At 39.3% G+C, this 21,072-nt stretch overlaps 1 long non-coding RNA gene across 1 annotated transcript in view; it reads left to right on the top strand.

Annotated features, from left to right (window-relative positions):
* The window catches only part of LOC113620615 (uncharacterized), a 42,427-nt gene that overhangs the window by 13,385 nt on the left and 7,970 nt on the right, over positions 1-21,072 (top strand). The window contains exon 2 of the long non-coding RNA XR_003432840.1: positions 5,529-5,650. This is a non-coding gene — a long non-coding RNA (uncharacterized LOC113620615). The remainder of the gene's footprint in view (positions 1-5,528; positions 5,651-21,072) is intronic.

Below are 21,072 nucleotides of genomic sequence, written 5' to 3'. Positions count from 1 at the left end.
TCTCTAAAAAAAATGGGTCATAGTGTTCTTATGATACTTTTTTCTCTTAATATGTAAGTACTAAATATCTTTTATTTCATATTTAAATCACATAGTTTTTATTGTATTAATATGCCACATTTTATTTATTCTTGGCTGGTTTTATTCTTTCCAGTTTTTAGCAATTATCCACAGCACTGCAAGGTGGTTAAATGTTTAAGTTGTTATTTTTACCTTAGGATAAATTTTTGAATAAAAATGCTGGTTTAATGGGCATACATAAATTATGTGGGTTTTTAAAATTTTTAATGAACTATGAAATTACCCTTAGCCCCCATAATCAGTGTATGAATACCCATGTCCCTGAGTTCTTGCTAACCTTGGACACTTACACTAAAAATGAAACAAAGCAGGGACTTCCCTGGCTGTCCAGTGGTTAAGACTCCACACTACCAATGCTAATGCAGGGGGCACAGGTTCTATGGGGGAACTAGGATCCCACATCCCATGTGGCCCAGCCAAAAAAAAGAAAAAGAAACAAAGCAAACAAGACACTTGGTCATAGCAAAGTCATTCTTGTTTTACTTGGCATTTCTTTAACCACTGAGAAGGTTAAGTTTCTTTTCCTAAGTATATTGATGCTTTTCTCTTTTATAAAGTGAGTATTCTCATCTTTTGCTTATTTTTCTGTAGAGTAATTTGAATGCCTTGCCTCATATGGGAATTAGGTTACCCAGATTCCTGGGACTCAAAGCCCTCTTCCGTAATGATAGGTGTTAAATGAGGTTTTGTGTGTGTGCATGTGAGTAAGTGTGTATCCTTAAGCATGGCATTTGTGAGTAGAAAAAATTTTTCTGAGACTACTTTGATTGTTAAAATTAATGTATGATTTACTAAAGTTGTAACTAAGAACGTATTTTTCTTTAATAATTGGTTCATTTTGTAAATCTATTACATCCATAAAATTTAGCAAATTTTATCAGTTTTTAAGGGGGAATTTGATTAATATTTGGTTTGCTAATTAAACTCCCTTGAGAAATTTAAACTGCATTTGTAAATTTAATGTATTTAACTTTCTCTGAAAATACAACTGTGTGATAAACAAACCTTAAATAATAAGCTTTATAAATCAAATAACAACATATAAATATGGCAAAGTCAAGTTATCTTAAACTTTCTAATATGGTTTATGAATTTAGCACAATTTTCTTTTATCTTAAAATCACAAATCTAATAAATACTCATTATACATTTAAAAACTGGAATTATAAGACAAATCTGTTAGTCTATTTGCTCTTTAATATACCAAATTCTCTTCCTTGTTTTAAATAAAGGAAACCCTCGTTTTATTGTGCTTCACTTTATTGTACTTTGCAGATACTGTGTTATTTACAAATTGAAGATTTGTGGCAACCATGTGTCAGCAAGTCTATCAGCACCATTTTCCAACAGCATTGGCTCACTTCATGTCTCTGTGTCACATTTTGGTATTTCTCACAATATTTCAAATGTTTTTCTTACTATTATATTTGTTATGGGGATCTGTGATCAGTGATCTTTGATATTACTACTACCACTTATTGAAGGCTCAGATGATGGTTAGCATTTTTTTAGCAATAAAGTAGTTTTAAATTAAGGTATGTACATTGCTTTTTAGACATCATGCTATTGCACACTTAATAGACTACAGCATAGTGTAAACGTAACTTTTATATGCACCAGGAAACCCCAAAATTCATGTGACTTGCTTTACTGCAATATCCACTTTGTTGTGGTGGTCTGGACCCAAACCTGCAGTATCTCTGAGGTATGCCTGTACTTAAAATACTAGATAGCTATAGACTATTCCCAAATTTAATTCAAAATAGTAATAACTCAGGGTTTGGTTTATTTGACCACCTCTATACTTAACTCTAAATCTCCTCAGACATTTACCTATGAAGGAGGAAATTATTTCCTCCGAAGTAATTCAACATTGCCCTGTTGGGTAGCTGAGGTTGTACGTAGACTTGAGACTTTGGGGGGGATAAGAATATTTATAGCTGCAGACATTGTCAAATGACAAATTAAACAATTTAGTAATGAGTTTGATGTCCTTTATTCAAGGGAAAACAATCCATGGATTGGGGGAGTACAGTGCCTCACAAACAGTGGAGCACCTTCCCAAGGTATTTTGGGTAACAGTGAGTTTTACAAAACGTTACACGTTCCAACGTGGAAGGAAGGCATGGTTGATTGGGGTTGTATATCTGACCTTATTTAGAAGGAACAAGGAAATGAGTCCAGAGTCCAGAGCCGGCCTGATATATGGGATTGTCTGACTGGATACACTGTGTTTCTGCTCACATGGAACATTTACAGAAACATGAAAGTTTGCTGAGGTAGCACCCTGGACAGGAGCGGCTCCATCTTGGGCCTGGAGGTTTATTTCAACACGTCTAGGATGAGTTTTCTCACAATGATGGAGTACTAGCATTACTAGAAGGCTCTTTTTTTTCTTCTTTTATTTTGTCAAGGATTATCTTATTATTATTATATTTTTTAACATCTTTATTGAAGTATAATTGCTTTACAATGGTGTGTTAGTTTCTGCTTTATAACAAAATGAATCATTTATATATATACATATGTCCCCATATCTCTTCCCTCTTGCATCTCCCTCACTCCCACCCTCCCTATCGCACCCCTCTAGAAGGCTCTTTAATGTCCCTATGCCAGATAAGGGGCTCTCATACAATCCCCTGACCCTGCACTTGAGTGTGCGACCCTTAATTTTCACGTATGAGTTAAGCCCACACCCTCATCCACATTGCTTCACTAACTGATTGGATCCAGTGTATCATATCTAGTTATATTCTAGGCTGAATGATTTTCATATTCTTCCTATCTGTAGATAGGAAGTCCTACAAGTCTTACAGGTATTCAAATGACATCTGTTTGGATTCTGTAAAATCTATGTTTGTCTGATTCAAAGTTCAGAATTCTAACGTCATTCTTGTGACAACCGATAACACTTTTTTTTTTCTTTTGGCCAAGGCAAATAAAACAAGATAAGTACAAAGCTTTAAAGTTACTGCAATAAATAATCACTGGCAATTACCCAGGTTTAGTTCAACCATAGAGTTCTCCTTTCCTTCTTGTCTCCCATCTTCTGCAAATCACCACAATCATGTGTTATCACTTCACTGATAAATGTTGAATCCCTAGTTTGATTGGCCAAAGATTGGCTCTAAGTAGGGAGCTGATCTCAGAACCTGGAAATAAAGTTAGAAATAGGGACTTCCCTGGTGGCGCAGTGGTTAAGAATCCACCTGCCAATGCAGGGGATATGGGTTCAAGCCCTGGTCCAGGAAGATCCCACATGCCGTGGAGCAGCTAAACCCATGCACCACAGCTACTGAGGCTGCGCTCTAGAGCCCGTGAGCCACAACTACTGAGCCCATGCGTCTAGAGACTGTGCTCCGCAACAAGAGAAGCCACTGCAATGAGAAGCCCATGCACCGCAACGAATAGTTGCCCCCGCTCTCTGCAACTAGAGAAAGCCCGCGTGCAGCTACAAAGACCCGACCCGACACAGCCAAAAAATAAAAATAAAGTTAGAAATAATGTCCCTCTCTAAATGTGAGGTGAGTTATTTTAGAAGTAACCCTACCCAAGAAATGGTTTGCTAGTGTCACGCTGAAGTGTCATGAGAAACTCCTGAGTTTTATTTGGGCGAGACAGGTCCCCAAGAAAGCAAGCCTGACATGTGATGTGCGTACATTACATGCATGCACTTACACTGCAACAAGTGTGAGTACGGGAGGGTTCTGACAGAGGGGTGACAAGTAACATGGAGCCTAGGAAAAGGTAGCCAAAGAGGAGAGCCATGCCAGATGGTCTGCTGCCCGACCCAGCAGAGAGGCTGTTCTAGCCCTAAGGGCTGCAGCTGACCCTCAGGACCCCATAGTTTTAGTGTGGAGAGAGAGAAGTTCACTCAGGGTACTAATTTGTTGGAAATATTCTTTAAAATCATCTCCTTCCTTTGTCTCTAAACCTGTTCTCACTAAACAACACTCTGATCAGTAATAGGGACTCCAGGTGTTCTTGGTCTCACCCAGAATAAGTGCTATGAAAATGACCTAGATAGCTTTCATACCCAGAAGTAGTTTCTTCTGGAAATTGGGTTCTTGGTTTGTAGATCAGCCTCTTCCCAGAGTTTTATCTTCTTGGGTAATAATGGCTGGAATTAGATGTAAGGACCAGCAAAGCTGAAATACAGAATTGGCTGAGGGATCCTTTACCATCAGAACCCACCAAATGGGGTTCAGCCTGAGGCAAGTGACCAATTGACCTCCCTGCTGACTTTTCTTTAGCTATACTTTGACTATGAATCTGGTGAATGTAGAATTCAGGATCTGTAGGTTCTGATCTTTCAGTGGAATAAAACTAGATTTTATGGAAGCGGAAAGAAAAGTTCAGATAGGAAAGAAGTTGGTGATTGTATGGCAAATGGAAAAGCTATCATATAGGGAAAAGGTGAGTCTTGTTGAGGCTTTGGGAATAACTGGTTTCTGTTCATAGCAGAGACAAAAAGATCAGTAGCGTTTAAAGTTGCACGTTGGGACTTCCCTGGTGATCCAGTGGTTAAGAATCCACCTTCCAATGCAGGGGATGTGGGTTCGATCCCTGGTCGGGGAACTAAGATCTCACATGCTGGGGGGCAACTAAGCCCACACGCCACAGCTACTGAGCCCGTGCACCTCAACAAGAGAGCCCGCGAGCCGCAAACTGCAGAGCCCACGTGCTCTGGAGCCCACATGCCACAACTAGAGAGAGAAAATCCGCACGCCACAGCTAGAGAGAAGCCCGCACACCACAGCTAGAGAGGAAAAAACCCTGCACGCCACAACTAGAGAGAAGCCCGCATGCCTCAACGAAGATCTCGCATGCAGCAACTAAGACCTGACGCAGCAAAAATAAATAAATAAATAAATAAATATAAAGTTGCGTGTTATTCCTAACAGAGCTTGCTCTTTGTGGGGTAGCCCATTGTCGTGGTGAAGCGCATGGTCCCTGGAGCCAGCTTGTCTAGGATTGAATCCTGGCTCCAACACTTACCAACTGTGTAACCTTGGGCAAGTAACTTAACTTCTCTGTGCCTTGGTTTCCTTAACTCTAAAATGAGTTGATGTGAAGATTAAATGAGATGGTGTACACGAAATGATTAAAATTGCATCTGACATATAGTAAGATATGTTTTTATCATCTAATAATAATTGTGGAGTAGCTTCTTTCTCATGAATTAGATGGGAAAGAAAGCCAACCAGCAGCTTGTTAAGAAGTTGGCGTAAAGAATGGAAGAAATGGTTAGCTAACTCTTAAGTCTGTAATCTTTTGTGAATAGTAAAGGGCACAGACTTTTGAGCCCATTCAAACAGGAGTTATTGATATTTCCTTTAACCAGGAAATGCTTACATAGCACTTGTTAGGTGCCAGACACTGGTCTATGTGCCTTACAAATATTGACTCATTTAACCTTCCTTAAAAAAACTTGCTGTTATTAACAGGCCCATTCTACAGATGAGGAACCCAATGCGAGGAGAGCAGGGTTTCAACCCCGACTGTCAGGCTCCAGAGACATGTGGGATGCTGCCCATCTCCTCTCTTCAGACGGGATTGCAACTGCAGAGTAAGCGGACCAAAGAGGCTGGAGTCCAGTACTAACAAACAGTTCTGGTGCAAAACATTTTCTCACTTGTTTGCCTTGTTTAATTTTTTTCCTTCATCAGATTGGGATAAGAGAAGTTATAGCTTTCTTGACATGAATTGGGTTTAAAGTGTGCAGAATTTAATTTTCTTATTAGGATTATAAAGCTGGGAAACATAAACACCTGGGGTCACCAGGTCACTGCACTGCCCCAGCTTTGTAGCAAAGCTGTTACCGACCCTCTCGAGTCAGTCAGCGCAACAAGGGTCCTTCTGCTCAGTGTCTTTCGAGCCACTAAAACGAGACAGTTCAGTTCAGAAGCAAAGGAAAGCTTAATTCTTTGATCAAAGAATGGTCAGGTGCAAGCCCTTCCTGTAAGTGAGGTTCTCCCCGCAAGGTCGTGGGTGGGGCTGCTTTTTAGGGATCTTAGTAGCTGAGAGGGGGCAGAGTTGTTTTTCTTTTGTTTTTTAATTGTTGTTTTGGGTCTTCATTGCTGCGCGGGCTTTTCTCTGGTTGTGGCGAGCGGGGACTACTCTTCATTGCGGTGCGCCGGCTTCTCATTGCGGTGGCTTCTCTTGTTGCGGAGCGCGGGCTCTAGGCACGCGGGCTTCAGTAGTTGTGGCACATGGGCTCAGTTGTTGTGGCTCGCGGGCTCTAGAGCGCAGGCTCTGTAGTTGTGGCGCACGGGCTTAGTTGCTCCGGGGCATGTGGGATCTTCCCGGACCAGGGATCGAACCTGTGTCCGCTGCATTGGCAGGCGGATTCTTAACCACTGAGCCACCAGGGAAGTCGGGGGCAGAGTTTTTGCTTGACGGCACAGCTGGGCTGCTCATGCTCCAGATCACTGTGCCTGGTGCAGCATCTCCGCACACGGCACACGGCTGCCATCTTGAATTGCAGTGCCCTGTGCAGCGCTTCTCCACACGGTCCACCGAGCTGAGGTGTCAGGCGCAGCCATTACTCACTAGGAACTCTGGTCTGAAGTGCTGGCTGCAAGGCCTCTGCACGCGGCACCCTATGAGCGAGTACAACAAGACGGACTCAAAGGAAAAGAGAAAAAAGTTAGACTTAATTTTGTTACCCAGATTCTTTTTTTATTTCCTGGGAATTGTTAATGGGCTTTGCTGGTGACAAAACCACAGTGAAGATAAGTGATTACTCTTAGTTATGTCAGGCAAATTAAGGGCTGCAACCACTTACTATGCTTGACATTTTGTGCTGGTAGTGAGTATATAAGAATTAAATTTGGTAAATTCCTGCTTAGCCTGGAGTGTGTTTCATTTTGAAGGTATATTACTGTCCTTGGCAAAGTTTCTTCTCCTTTTAGAACTTTTGGAGCCTCAGAGATTGTTTAATAAGTTCAGTGTTGGTTTGTTAATAAGAAATTAAAGAGGGGGACTTCTTGAGGCAATGAAAACTCCATGTTCCTTTTACCTCTAAGTCTAACCTGTAACAGAATTAAAGGACAGGGACTGTGTATCTTTGTCTCTATGTTCTTAGCACCTAACACAATACCTGGCACAGAGTAGGTGCTCAGCTCATGCTTGTTCCATTCAATTGAATCTTGGGGTGCAACAGAAATGTGCTAGGTTAAATGCTCAGTTCAGAGAAAATACACTGACTCTTAGCTGAAATCCTCATAGCAATTATCTTTGGGTAGTGAGATTCTTGTGCTTTTTATTTCCTTCCTTATCATTTTGATATTTCTCCAAAACCACAGCTCTAGTCTTTGCAACAGATGACTGCTTATAGAAATGAGTGCCCTTCTCCTTATCTCGTTCCTTTTTAAATTGTGGTTTTTAATTTTACAAAAATTATATGGGCACAGCAGTCAAATAGTTGCTATGAAGAGGAAATGAGGACACCCTTTAGATTCTTTTAGTCAATTATTTTGGTATTTACCTCTATATATCTAAATAACATGCTTATGTTGCTTGTCTTTGATTTGTGTAGTTTCCATTGATTTCTCTATGGGGAGATAAGACTTTAACCTGTTTCACCACTCCCATCCCACCCCCAGGTACATTCCAATCACCCTCATCCTTGCAGAAATTTGGCCAGATTGTTACTCAGTGTTGGCATTATGCTGACTTTGTAAATAACTGTTTTTGATTCTCTGCACAATATTTTATTTTCTCTAGAGTTAATAATTATCTTTATTGGCTAACCTTTTGATGTTTTACCACTAAATTGACCTTCTTCCCTTCTCCCTTCCCCCTCATCATTCATATTTAATTGATATTGGCTGGGTGCGGAACCCCGGAATGGAAAGCCCTTTCTTTCTGAAATTTTAAGGCATAGCTAGCTCCCTTCTCTTCTAGCTTTCATCATGGCTATTGAGGAATCTGATGCCATTCTGACTCCTGACCCTTTACAAGAATCATGCTTCCCTCTCTGGATGTCTGTAGGATCTTCTCTGTCCTTGCTGCTCCTTATTTTCACTCTGATATGCCCCAGTGCCAGAGCCAGGGTCTGCTTTCACCCATTGTGCTGGGCGCTCCCTGGGCCCTATCAATCTGGAAATTCATGTCCTTCGTTTCTAGAAAATCTTACTGAATTTTTCCTTGATAATTTTATACTCTTCACTATTTTTGTGCCCTCTATCTAGAACTTCTATTATTTGGAAGTTACACTTCTATGGTTTTCTTTTCTGCACTCTATGTCTTTGCCTTAGCCCTTCCACTGAGTTTTCATTGTGCTATTGTAATTTCTGAGAGCTCTTTTTTGTTCTCTGATTGTTCCTTTTTTTTAATAGTGTTCTCTTCTTTATTTCTTTATTTTTATTTTTGGCTGTGTCGGGTCTTCGTTGTGGCATGCAGGATCTTCATTGTGGCATGCGGGATATTTTTGTTGCAGCAGGTGGGCTTCTCTCTAGTTGTGGTGCACGGACTTCTCTCTGGTTGTGGCGTAAGGGTTTTCTCTCTCTAGTTGTGGCGCGTGGGCACCAGAGCACATGGGCTCTGTAGTTTGCGGCATGCGGGCTCTCTAGTTGAGGCGCGCTGGCTCAGTTTTCCCGCGGCATGTGGGATCTTAGTTCCCCGACCAGGGATCGAACCCGCATCCCCTGCATTGGAAGGCAGATTCTTTACCACTGGGCCACCAGGGAAGTCCCTAGTATCCTCTTCTTGCTTCATGTATATAGTATTTTCTCTTATCTCTCTCTGAAGATATTGAGAATGTTTTATGTATATTTTCCCATTTGCATTTTCTGCTTCATTCAGGTGACTTTATTCTGTCAGCTCATTTTGGTCTCTACCTTTCATACTTGATGTTTCCTTCTAAAGTCTGTTGATCCTTAGCTATTTGCTCACATTTAAGAGTGGGGAACTAAAGAACTGCAAATTGGTAGTGCTTGTCAATTATTATCTTTGCTATTTTGCTCTGACTGGACTATTTCAGTGGATACCTGATATCAGTGTCCTAGGCTGTTGTTGTTTTGTTTTGTTTTTTTTCTCTTGGATTTGTCAAATTCCCTAGAGAAGCTCCTCCAGTCTCCCACCTGGAGAGAGTATCTCTGGCTGCCACCATTTTGGTTGCTAAATGTAGGAAGAATGCTGGGCCCAGGGTTTCAGTGCTCCTTATGTACATTTCACTCCATCCCATTTTCAGTACAATATCCATGCCCTCAACTCTGCCAAATGCCCAACCCCATTCTCATCTAGATACCTCTTGCTGTATCTTCATATTGTTGTATCTACACCCCCTCTTCCCAGGTGTGGGAGGGACAGTTGCTGTACATATTTGGGAGGGGATCCAATGGTCTGTTTCTTAAATAGGCTTTCAAACAATCCTTTTCTCCATCCCTTCTCTACCCCTAATTCCAGAGATATCTAGTGCTTCAATTCTTGAGCCTTTGGGAGTTCTTCAGCTAAACTGAGTTGCTTCTTAGGTCCTCCGTTGCTGGCTTGTTAGTCAACATTTTCAATTCTGCTAAGTCGTTTACCACTTTCCATTTGCTTTCTCTCTCCTAAAACTGTGATGCTGTGAGTCTTCTCTATTTCTTGTGGTTTTATTGCCTTATTTAAAAAGATATTTACTATCATTTTAGTGGATTTTCAGGAGGAAGCACACATAAATTAATATGCTAAAGCTGCCACTGTGTATTGTTTTTCTTACCATTCAATCTCAAATGTCACAACAGATGCACAAACAGGTTCTGGGAACCTGCTTTTGTTGTTGCTGTTTTTATTGAAATATAATTGATTTACAATGTTGTGTTAGTTTCAGGTATACAGCAAAATAATTTAGTTATACATATATGTATATATATGTGTGTATGTGTATATTCTTTTTCAGATTCTTTTCCCTTATAGGCTATTACAAAATAGTATAATTCCCTGTGCTATACAGTTGGTCCTTGTTAGTTCTCTATTTTATGTGTAGTAGTGTGTATATGTTAATCCCAAACTCCTAATTTATCCCTCCCCCCTTCCTCCTTTGGTACCATAAATTTGTTTTCTATGTCTGTGGGCCTATTTCTGTTTTGCATGTAAGTTCATTTGTATCATTTTTTTAAGATTCCACTTATAAGTAACATCATATGATATTTACTTCACTTAGTATGATAATCTGTAGGTCCATCCATGTTGCTGCAAATGGCATTATTTCATTCTTTTTTTGACTAATATTCCATTGTACATATATATACCACATCTTTATCCATTCATCTGTCAGTGGACATTTAGGTTGCTTCCATGTCTTGGCTACTGCAAATAGTGCTGCAATGAACTTTGGGGTGCATGTACCATTTCAAATTATGGCTTTCTCTGGGTATATGCCCAGGAGTGGGATTGCAGGATCATATGGTAGCTCTATTTTTAGTTTTTTAAGAAACTGCCGTACTGTTCTCCATAGTGGCTGTAGCAATTTACAACCCACCAACTGTAGAGGTTTTCTCCATACCCTCTCTAGCATTTATTATTTGTAGACTTTTTAATGATGGCCATTCTGACTGATGTGAGGTGATACCTCATTTTAGTATTATAGTTTTGATTTGCATTTCTCTATAATGAGCAATGTTGAGCATATTTTCAGGTGCCTTTTGGCCATCTGTACGTCTTTTTTTTTTTTTGGCTGCACCACGTGGCATGCAGGATCTTAGTTCCCCAACCAGGTAGAGAACTTGTGCTGTCTGCAGTGGAAGCATGGAGTCCTAACCACTGGGCCACCAGGGAATTCCCATCTGTATGTCTTCCTTGGAGAAATGTCTATTTAGATCGTCTGCCCATTTTTTGATTGAGTTGTCTGATTTTTTAACATTGAGCTGTATGAGCTGTTGGTATATTTTGGAGATCAATCCCTTGTTGGTTGTTTGCAAATATTTCTCCCATTTCTGTAGGTTGTCTTTTTGTTTTGTTTATGGTTTCCTTTGCTCTGCAAAAGCTTTTAAGTTTAATTAGATCCCATTTATTTTTGTTTTTATTTCCATTACTCTAGGAGATGGATCCAAAAAGATATTGCTGTGATTTATGTCAAAGAGTGTTCTGCCTGTGTTTTCCTCTAGGAGTTTTATAGTATCTGATTTACATTTAGGTGTTTAATACATTTTTGAGTTTATTTTCTGTATGGTGTTAGAGGATGTTCTAATTTCATTCTTGTACATGTAGCTGTCCAGTTTTTCTGGGAACCTGCTTGTGAAAGTGTTCATGACACCTACTCTGAGCACGGTGAAAAGTCAGGAGAAGCCACTTATCACACTGTCTAGAACCTTGCTATTTAAAATATGCTCTGTAGGGACTTCCCCGTCAGTCCAGTGGTTAAGACTCCATGCTTCCAATCCAGAGAATGCAGTTTCGATCCCTGGTCGGGGAACTAAGATCCCACATGCCACCCAGCATGGCCAAAAAATAAAAGATAAAAAACAAATAAATAAATAAAATAAGACAAAATAAAATATGTTCTATAGACCAGCATCACTGGCATTACCTGGGAATTTACTTTTAAATGCAGAAACTCAGCACCCCCCTCAAATTTACTGAATCAGAATCCACATTTTTTTTTTTTTTTTTGCGGTACACGGGCCTCTCACTGTTGTGGCCTCTCCCGTTGCGGAGCACAGGTTCCGTACGCGCAGGCTCAGCGGCCATGGCCCACGGGCCCAGCCGCTCCGCGGCATGTGGGATTTTCCTGGACTAGGGCACGAACCCGTGTCCCCTGCATCGGCAGGCGGACTCTCAACCACTGCGCCACCAGGGAAGCCCCAGAATCCACATTTTAACAAGATCTCCAGCTAATTCATAGACAAATAAAAAAATCAAGAAGCACTAATCCGTAACAATGGCCCTTAATGTTCCATTCAACAGTATTAAATTATGTTTGGAGATCAATTGACCAGGATCTTTCAACTTCAATTCACACAACTATCCTTAGTGGTATGACCTAGGAAAAACAACGGTTAGTAACAAAAATTGAGTGATGATTTAGAACAGATCCTGGGACTTCAAGCTCTGAACATAGTTACGGCAATTATCAAGGTAAAGACTGTCTAAGTTATTCAAAAGGAGGCCAAATACAGACACAGTTTACTTTAGTGGAAAGAGTGTAAAGTGATATATTTCTCATCCATCTAATTGGGAACCAGACTTTAAAAGGAAAGAATTTATTCTTATTACAAAACCCTGATAAATACATGATATTGACAAAGATTAGAGCAGTCAGTTAACCCTTGCCTTGGCCAACACTTTGAAGAATTAGAAAGAAGCACCTGCTGCCTTGAAAATAAGGCCATCTATTCTTTCCAATCCAGGTCCTTTCCAGATCCAAGATATTAAACCTCAGAAGAAAAGCTCACATATTGAAATTTTTCATTTGGTGCAAGGTGTGGGAGGGATTATGCTCTGTGAAATCTCCTAAAACTGGAACAATGTAGCTATTAGCTTTAGTCATTTAGGATTTTCGGATTATAGCTACAAATTGAGTGCATTGACCTTAAATGAACAAGCCTACCACCAGCAGGCCAAAGGCTAGTAAGATTAGCCAACTGTCTGAGATAAGGGAGTTGGTCAGGTTTGCAGAACAAGTTAATGCAGTACGAGCAGAATTCATAATAGAGTCAACTGACTCAGGTGAATTACTGCAAACCATGGCTGCCATAGAAAGTAGAGTTAAGCATTTGTGTAGAGTCTGCCTTGAAAATACAAATAAGGAAAGTGAGCGAGAAGAAGTGTCATTGAACAGTTACATAAGGGCATTGTCAGTGCCCAGTGCTGCTGGACCAGCTGGATGAGTCCTGGGCTGAGCTCAGCAAGAGGAGATTTTACTTGAGAGTTTACATTAACAGAAAAAGAACCATGTCATTTGTAAAAGCATGCTCAGGCTGGTGCTAGTGCCAGGGGTTAAGTCAAAAAAATGATTCAGACTGCAAGAACATGTCAGGGTACTAATGGCTGTGGAAAATGTTCTCCAGCTGCGGCAGCTGCAACTGGGTGAATGCAGTACAGTAGTGGCGCTGCTTTCTCGCTATGATCTGTGGTCCCTCAGCGGCCAGAGACCCCAAACACAGTAAGTTAAACAAAATGAGAAGACAGAGAAATATGCAGCAGGTGAAGGAGCAAGGTTAAAACCCACCAGACCTAACAAATGAAGAGGAAATAGGGAGTCTACCTGAAAAAGAATTCAGAGTAATGATAGTAAAGATGATCCAAAAGCTTGGAAATAGAATGGAGAAAATACAAGAAACGTTTAACAAGGACCTAGAAGAACTAAAGAGCAAATAAACAATGATGAACAACACAATAAATGAAATTTAAAATTATCTAGAAGGAATCAATAGCAGAATAACTGAGGCAGAAGAATGGATAAGTGACCTGGAAGATAAAATAGTGGAAATAACTACTGCAGAGCAGAATAAAGAATGAAAAGAATTGAGAACAGTCTCAGAGACCTCTGGGACAACATTAAACTCACCATTTGAATAATAGGGGTCCCAGAAGAAGAAAAGAAAAAGAAAGGGTCTTAGAAAATATTTGAAGAGATTATAGTTGAAAACTTCCCTAACATGGGAAAGGAAATAGTCAACCAAGTCCAGGAAGTGCAGAGAGTCCCATACAGGATAAATCCAAGGAGAAACATGCTAAGACACATATTAATCAAAGTATCAAAAATTAAATACAGAGAAAAAATATTAAAAGCAGCGAGGGAAAAGCAACAAATAACACACAAGGGAATCTCCATAAGGTTAACAGCTGATCTTTCAGCAGAAACTCTGCAAGCCAGAAGGGAGTAGCAGGACATATTTAAAGTGATGAAAGGGAAAAACCTACAACGAAGATTACTCTACCCAGCAAAGATTTCATTCAGATTCGACGGAGAAATTAAAACGTTTACAGACAAGCAAAAGTTAAGAGAACTCAGCACCACCAAACCAGCTTTACAGCAAATGTTAAAGGAACTTCTCTAGGCAGGAAACTAGAGAAGGAAAAGACCTAAAGAAACAAATCCAAAACAATTAAGAAAATGGTAATAGGAACATACATGTCGATAATCACCTTAAATGTAAATGGATTAAGTGCTCCAACCAAAAGACATAAACTGGCTGAATGGATACTAAAACAAGACCCGTATACATGCTGTCTACAAGAGACCCACTTCAGACCTAGGGACACATACAGACTGAAAGTGAGGGGATGGAAAAAGATATTCCATCCAAATGGAAATCAAAGAAACTGAAGTAGCAATTCTCATATCAGACAAAATAGACTTTAAAATAAAGACTATTACAAGAGACAAAGAAGGACACTACATAATGATCAAGGGATCGATCCAAGAAGAAGATATAACAATTGTAAATATTTATGCACCCAACATAGGAGCACCTCAATACATAAGACAAATGCTAACAGCCATAAAAGGGGAAATTGACAGTAACACAATAATAGTAGGGGATTTAACACCCCACTTTCACCAATGGACAGATCATCCAAAATGAAAATTAATAAGGAAACACGAGCTTTAAATGACACATTAGACAAGATAGACTTAATTGCTATTCACAGGACATTCCATCCAAAAACAACAGAATACACTTTCTTCTCAAGTTCTCATGAAACATTCTCCAGGATAGAGCATATTTTGGGTCACAAATCAAGCCTTGGTAATTTTTTTTTTTTTTAAGCCTTGGTAATTTTAAGAACATTGAAATCGTATCAAGTGTCTTTTCCTACCACAACGCTATGAGACTAGATATCAATTACAGGAAAAAAAACTGTAAAAAATACAAACACATGGAGGCTAAACAATATGCTACGAAATAACCAAGAGATCACTGAAGAAATCAAAGGGGAAATCAAAAAATACCTAGAAACAAATGACGATGAAAACACGATGACCCAAAACCTATGGGATGCAGCAAAAGCAGTTCTAAGAGGGAAGTTTATAGCAATACAATCCTACCTCAAGAAACAAGAAACATCTCAAATAAACAACCTAACCTTACACCTAAAGCAATTAGAGAAAGAAGAAGAACAACAAAAAACCCCAAAGTTAGCAGAAGGAAAGAAATCATAGAGATCAGGTCAGAAATAAATGAAAAAGAAATGAAGGAAACAATAGCAAAGATCAATAAAACTAAAAGCTCTTCTTTGAGAAGATAAACAAAACTGATAAACCATTAGCCAGACTCATCAAGAAAAAAAGGGAGAAGAGGATCATGAGAGATTTCTACAAGCAACTATATGCCAATAAAATGGACAACCTGGAAGAAATGGACAAATTCTTAGAACAGCACAACCTTCTGAGACTGAACCAGGAAGAAATAGAAAATATGAACAGACCAATCACAAGCACTGAAATTGAAACTGTGATTAAAAATCTTGCAACAAGAACTTCCCTGGTGGCAGAGTGGTTAAGAATCCACCCCCCAATGCAGGGGACACGGGGTCAAGCCCTGGTCCGGGAAGATCCCACATGCCAGGGAGCAACTAAGCACATGCACCACAACTACTGAGCCTGTGCTCTAGAGCCCATGAGCCACAACTACTGAGCCCACGTGCCACAACTAATGAAGCCCACACACCCAGAGTCCGTTCTCCACAACAAGAGAAGCCACCACAATGAGAGCCCATGCACCACAAGTAAGAGTAGCCCCCACTTGCCGCAACTAGAGGAAGCCCGCGAGCAGCAGTGAAGACCCAACGCAGCCAAAAAAAAATCTTCCAACACACGAAAGCCCAGGACCAGATGGCTTCACAGGCGAATTCTATCAAATATTTGGAGAAGAGCTAACGCCTATCCTTCCCAAACTCTTCCAAAATATAGCAGAGGGAGGAACACTTCCAAACTCATTCTATGTGGCCACCATCACCCAGATACCAAAAACAAAGATGTCACAAAGAAAGAAAACTACAGGCCAATATCACTGATGAACATGGACATATATACACTACCAAACGTAAAATAGAAAGCTAGTGGGAAGCAGCCGCATAGCACAGGGAGATCAGCTCGGTGCTTTGTGACAACCTAGAGGGGTGGGATAGGGAGGGTGGGAGGGAGGGAGATGCAAGAGATATGGGAACATATGTATATGTATAACTGATTCACTTTGTTATAAAGCAGAAACTAACACACCATTGTAAAGCAATTATACTCCAATAAAGATGTAAAAAAAATTTACTATTTTCCCTTTGTAATTCATAAGTACTTTCTGGGAAACACTTTGAGATTATGTAAATACCTTAATTCTCATCAAATTTTCACCCACTGGCTTTAGCATCCATTCACAATTCTTGCTTGAATCAATTATTTCTGTGATGCTTGCAAAATGGTGATTTTCTAACTCCATCATTCTTCTACATTTATTAATTGGTATTCTACAGTAAGGAAGAGCTATTTATTTATTTATTTATTTAATCTATATCAACTCATGGATTCCTATTTTATTCAATGGGTTATAATTTGTTACCATCATTGTTTATTTTGATGCTCAAATAGTCTAGATTTAACCAGTGGGAGCCAAGTTGCCTCCCCCTCTCCCCTTTTAAAAACATATCTTTATCATTCTTTGAATATTTTCTTACTTTCTAGCAAAACAAGATATTCCAGGTTCATCTTGCACTTTCCCTGCCTCAGCCCTGGATTCAGCCATTTCTTCAAGGAGCCTGGTCTTCTTTTGGTGGCCTTTATACCAATACCTCCAATTCCAGTCCAACAGTACAGGGTTGATTGTTGCCTTCTCCCTTTTCCTATTTATAAATTATTTCTCCAATAGCGAGAATTATGGCTTCCATTATCGTCAATCTGTGTATTTATACAACTTCCTATCTTTCTCCTGCCCCTAACCAATATACTGACCCACCAGCCACTTCCTTAGCCTTTTCGACCTCACCCCACTGGTTCTGACCATGCCCAGTGCCTCCTTGGTGGCAAGGTGCCATCTCCTCAGCCTCCATCCCACTGGTGGCCATCTCCTTGATCCTGAATGTGCCGGTTGCTGTGGTCTCCTCAGCTCTGAATATGCAGCCCCTCCAGGGGAAGAGGAAGGGCTAATTATTTCTCTAGTGTTTTCCTCTATACAAGACTGTGAACTCCTTAGGGCATGGACCATACCTATTTTATCACTGTATTCTCTACACCTGTATAAAGTCAGACATATAGTGGCTCAATAAATAATTGTTGCATAAATCAATGAATGAAGGTGATGTTTGAATGGGCTTTGGTAAATTCCTTATTGCTGTCCATTTGGATTGTTTCTGATGGTTTCCTTAAGGTACTCTTCCTATTTACAGAAATTGCTGATTCAAAGGGTATGGACAGTTTTTTGTTTTGTTTTGTTTTTAGCTTTGATGCATATTTTCCAGAAATATCAATCTAGTTTATTATACAACAATGTATAAATAGTTCTAGAAAATGGGAAGAGGAGGACCCTTCCTGAAAGATGAGTGGAATAAGACAAGGATTACTGGGGGAAAAAACTTAAATCAATTTATATAATAAAGACCTGAGGTGGAGAGGGAGGGTGGAGAAGTGAAAGATTAGAAGGCTGAGAGTAGAGGAAGAGGGGGTGGTGGATCAAGGGTGAGAATAAAGATTTAGCAAAAAAATCAATGAGAGTGGAAATAGTTGATGGGGCAAGGTGATTGCGAAGAGTGAAAGGAAATAGGATCCATAGCCTGAGTTGGAAGAAAGGAAAATCTGTTCTTTGTACTATGGGCAAAATCATAAGGATTAACTGGGATGTGGATAAATTGGCGGAGTGGAATGGGGCAGGGCACTGAAAGAGATTAACCTGAGGTCTCTAATTTCTCATATAAGTAAAAGGCAAGGTCATCTCCTGAGAGAAAAGGAAATATGAGTGGATAAATGCAATTGAGGGAGGTGAAGGGAGACTAGAGGTTGGGGAGCATGAGGGGAAATTGATTAGTGACCATGTAGTGGCACCAACCTTCACAAAAGCTGTGGAATTGGTTAACTGTAGTGCTCAGCAGTAGGCATGTAAGAGCAGAGAAGCAGCCATTGGTTTATCCATATTTAAGGGTTTGCTTCATTGTCTAGGGGAGCAAAATCTGTCACCCCGATATGTGTCTTTTTGGCATGAGGATTATTTTAGGCTAATTATATTTAAGAAACAGAAGACTCGGGAAGTCCTTCTTTTTACCTCCTCCTTAACTGCCTACAGAATTTGGATACAGGGCCTGGCCCAGGGAAAGCACTATCACCAGGGATACCCACAAAGAATGTGGACTAGGTATGGTAGGGGGAACCCTGCAGGGCCTGGAGACCAAAGTCCTCTCTGTCCTATTGTCTCTCCACGGCATAGCAAATATTTGTTTACCAAACATTTGCTCTTTTTCATCTTCCTGTGAGTTGCCTTCCTTCCCTTTGAAGTCCCAGACCCCTACCCGCTTCTCCTTACTCCTGAATGACGCATATACCTTATTTTGCCTGTCTTTGGAATCTGCTATGTTTGCCTGGATTCCTCGTATATACGTAATTTAATTTTTTTTCTTCTGTTAATCCGTCTTATGTCATTTAAATTATTCAACCAGTCAAAAGAACTAAGGGAGAAGAGGGGAGAATTTTTCCCTCCTAACAGTTGGTTAGGGTCAAAGGAACTGGGGACAGAGTGGAGTACATAACATTATATTGTTGGGTTTAGGCTAATCCTGGGGTGGGGGTGGGCGGTGGAGAAAGCAAAGGGGCAGGGTGATGTATTGCAAGAATATGAAGGGCTCTAAAAACTTTTCTTTAATTTAGAAAATACATAAAAAGCTCATATATATCAATAAGAAAATAACTGAACACAAAAATCATGAACAAGAAATAACAAAGAAATGAAATGTTCTGCCTCACTAGTGAGCAAAGAAATGTGAATTTAAATACAGAAATAACATTTTTCATTTTCTGTAGTAACAAACACAAACTTTTTAGAAAGACAAATTCTAAATACTGGTAAGTTTGGGGAAAATGAACATGTTCAAACACTGCTGAGGGTAAAGATAACTACAATACTTGTAGAGAATAATTTTCAAATTTGTCAAGGGTCTTCAAAAATTTATATCCTTTGAATTAGCAATTCCACTTCTTGGCACCTACACTAAGGAAAAAAAACAAATGCAGAAAAACTCTCACACAAAGACATTTGTAGCAGCAAAATTTACAATACTGAAAAGTTAGAAATTAACTAAATGTTTCATAATATAGGAATCCTTAACCAAACTTTGCTGCTGAAAGATGTGCTACTACATAACCATTATTAATGACATTTTGAAGAAGTTTAATAGCATAAGAGAAAAGTTTCGGTTAAATTAAAAAGGCAGGATACAAAGCTGCATATTCAGTATAATCTCAAAGATGTATATACAAACATTATTTAAAAACTAGAAGGAAACACATCAAAATTTAATCATGGTTATCTCTAATTGATAGAATTATGGATAACTTTTTTCATGTTTTTCTATATTTTCGAATTCCCTGTATATCATTTCATAATTAATAAAGTAAATAAAAGGCACACATTTTATTTTTATTTATTTTTATTGTAGTAAAACATATATAACATAAAGTTTACCATTTAAATCATTTTAAGTGAGCATTAAGTACATTCACGTTGTTGTGCAACCATCACCACCATCCGTCTCCAGAACTTTTTCATTTTCCCCACCTGAAACTCTGTACCCATTAAACACGAACTTTCCATTTCCCCCTCCTCCAGGCCCTGGTAACCACTATTCTACTTTCTGTCTCTATGAATTTGCGTATTTTAGGTACCTCATATAGGTGGTGTCATACGATCTTTCTCCTTTTGTGACTGGCTCATTTCACTTAGCACAGTGTCTTTGAGGTTCGTCCACGTTATAGCGTATATCAGAGTTGCATCCCTTTTTGAGACTGAACGATAATCCATTGTATGTATATACCACATTTGTTTATCCATTCATCCATCTGTGGATATTTAGGTTGTTTCTACCTTTTGGCTATCGTGAGTAATGCTGCTATGAACATGAGTGTCCAAACAGCTGTTTGAGTCCTGGCTTTCAATTCTTTTGGGTGTATACCTAGAAGTGGAATTGCTGGATCATATGGTGATTTTGTTTAATTTTTTGAGCCATGCTGTTTTCCACAGTGGCTGCACCAGTTTACCACACATTAAATATATTTTTAAGGAATTATATTTTTCTTAAGCACCTAGACAGGAAGGCTGATATTGTAAATCTATCCAAGTTAACAAATGAATTTAATGTAAACCAATTGGATTTGACAAATTGGTAATGAAGTACACCTGGAAGAAAAATGCTTGGGAATATCGTAAAAATATTTGAAAAAGAATAATGAGGGGAAACTTGCCTTACCAAGTGTCAAAACTTGTTTTGCCATAGTGATAAAACTGTGTGGTCTTAACACAGAGACTTACAAATAGTTTTGTAGAATACAGAATCCCCAAACAGAATCATGAATATATGAAAGTATAAGGATGGTGTTTTATTTTATTTTATTTTTTTAAACATTTTTATTGGAGTATAGTTGCTTTCCAATATTGTGTTAGTTTCTACTGTACAATAAAGTGAATCAGCAATACGTATACATATATCCCCTCTTTTTTGGATTTCCTTCCCTTTTAGGTCACCACAGAGCATTGAGTAGAGTTCCCTGTGTTATACAGTAGGTTCTCATTAGTTATCTATTTTATACATAGTATCAATAGTGTATGTATGTCAATCCCAATCTCCCAATTCATCCCACCTCCCCCTTTCCCCCTTGGTATCCATATGTTTGTTCTCTACATCTGTGCCTCTATTTCTGCTTTGTAAATAAGATCATCTATACCAATTTTTTCAGATTCCACATATATGCGTTAATATATGATATTTGTTTTTCTCTTTCTGACTTACTCCACTCTGTATGACAGTCTCTAGGTCCATCCATGTCTCTACAAATGACCCAATTTCGTTCCCTTTTATGGCTGAGTAATA

The sequence above is a fragment of the Aethalodelphis obliquidens genome, unplaced genomic scaffold, assembly GCF_003676395.1.
Source record: "Aethalodelphis obliquidens isolate GAN/ISIS:26980383/991018 unplaced genomic scaffold, ASM367639v1 scaffold8, whole genome shotgun sequence".
Classification (NCBI taxonomy): Eukaryota; Metazoa; Chordata; class Mammalia; order Artiodactyla; family Delphinidae; genus Aethalodelphis; species Aethalodelphis obliquidens.
The sequence above is the reverse complement of the archived record's forward strand: the minus strand, read 5'-3'. Positions and strand labels throughout refer to the sequence as shown.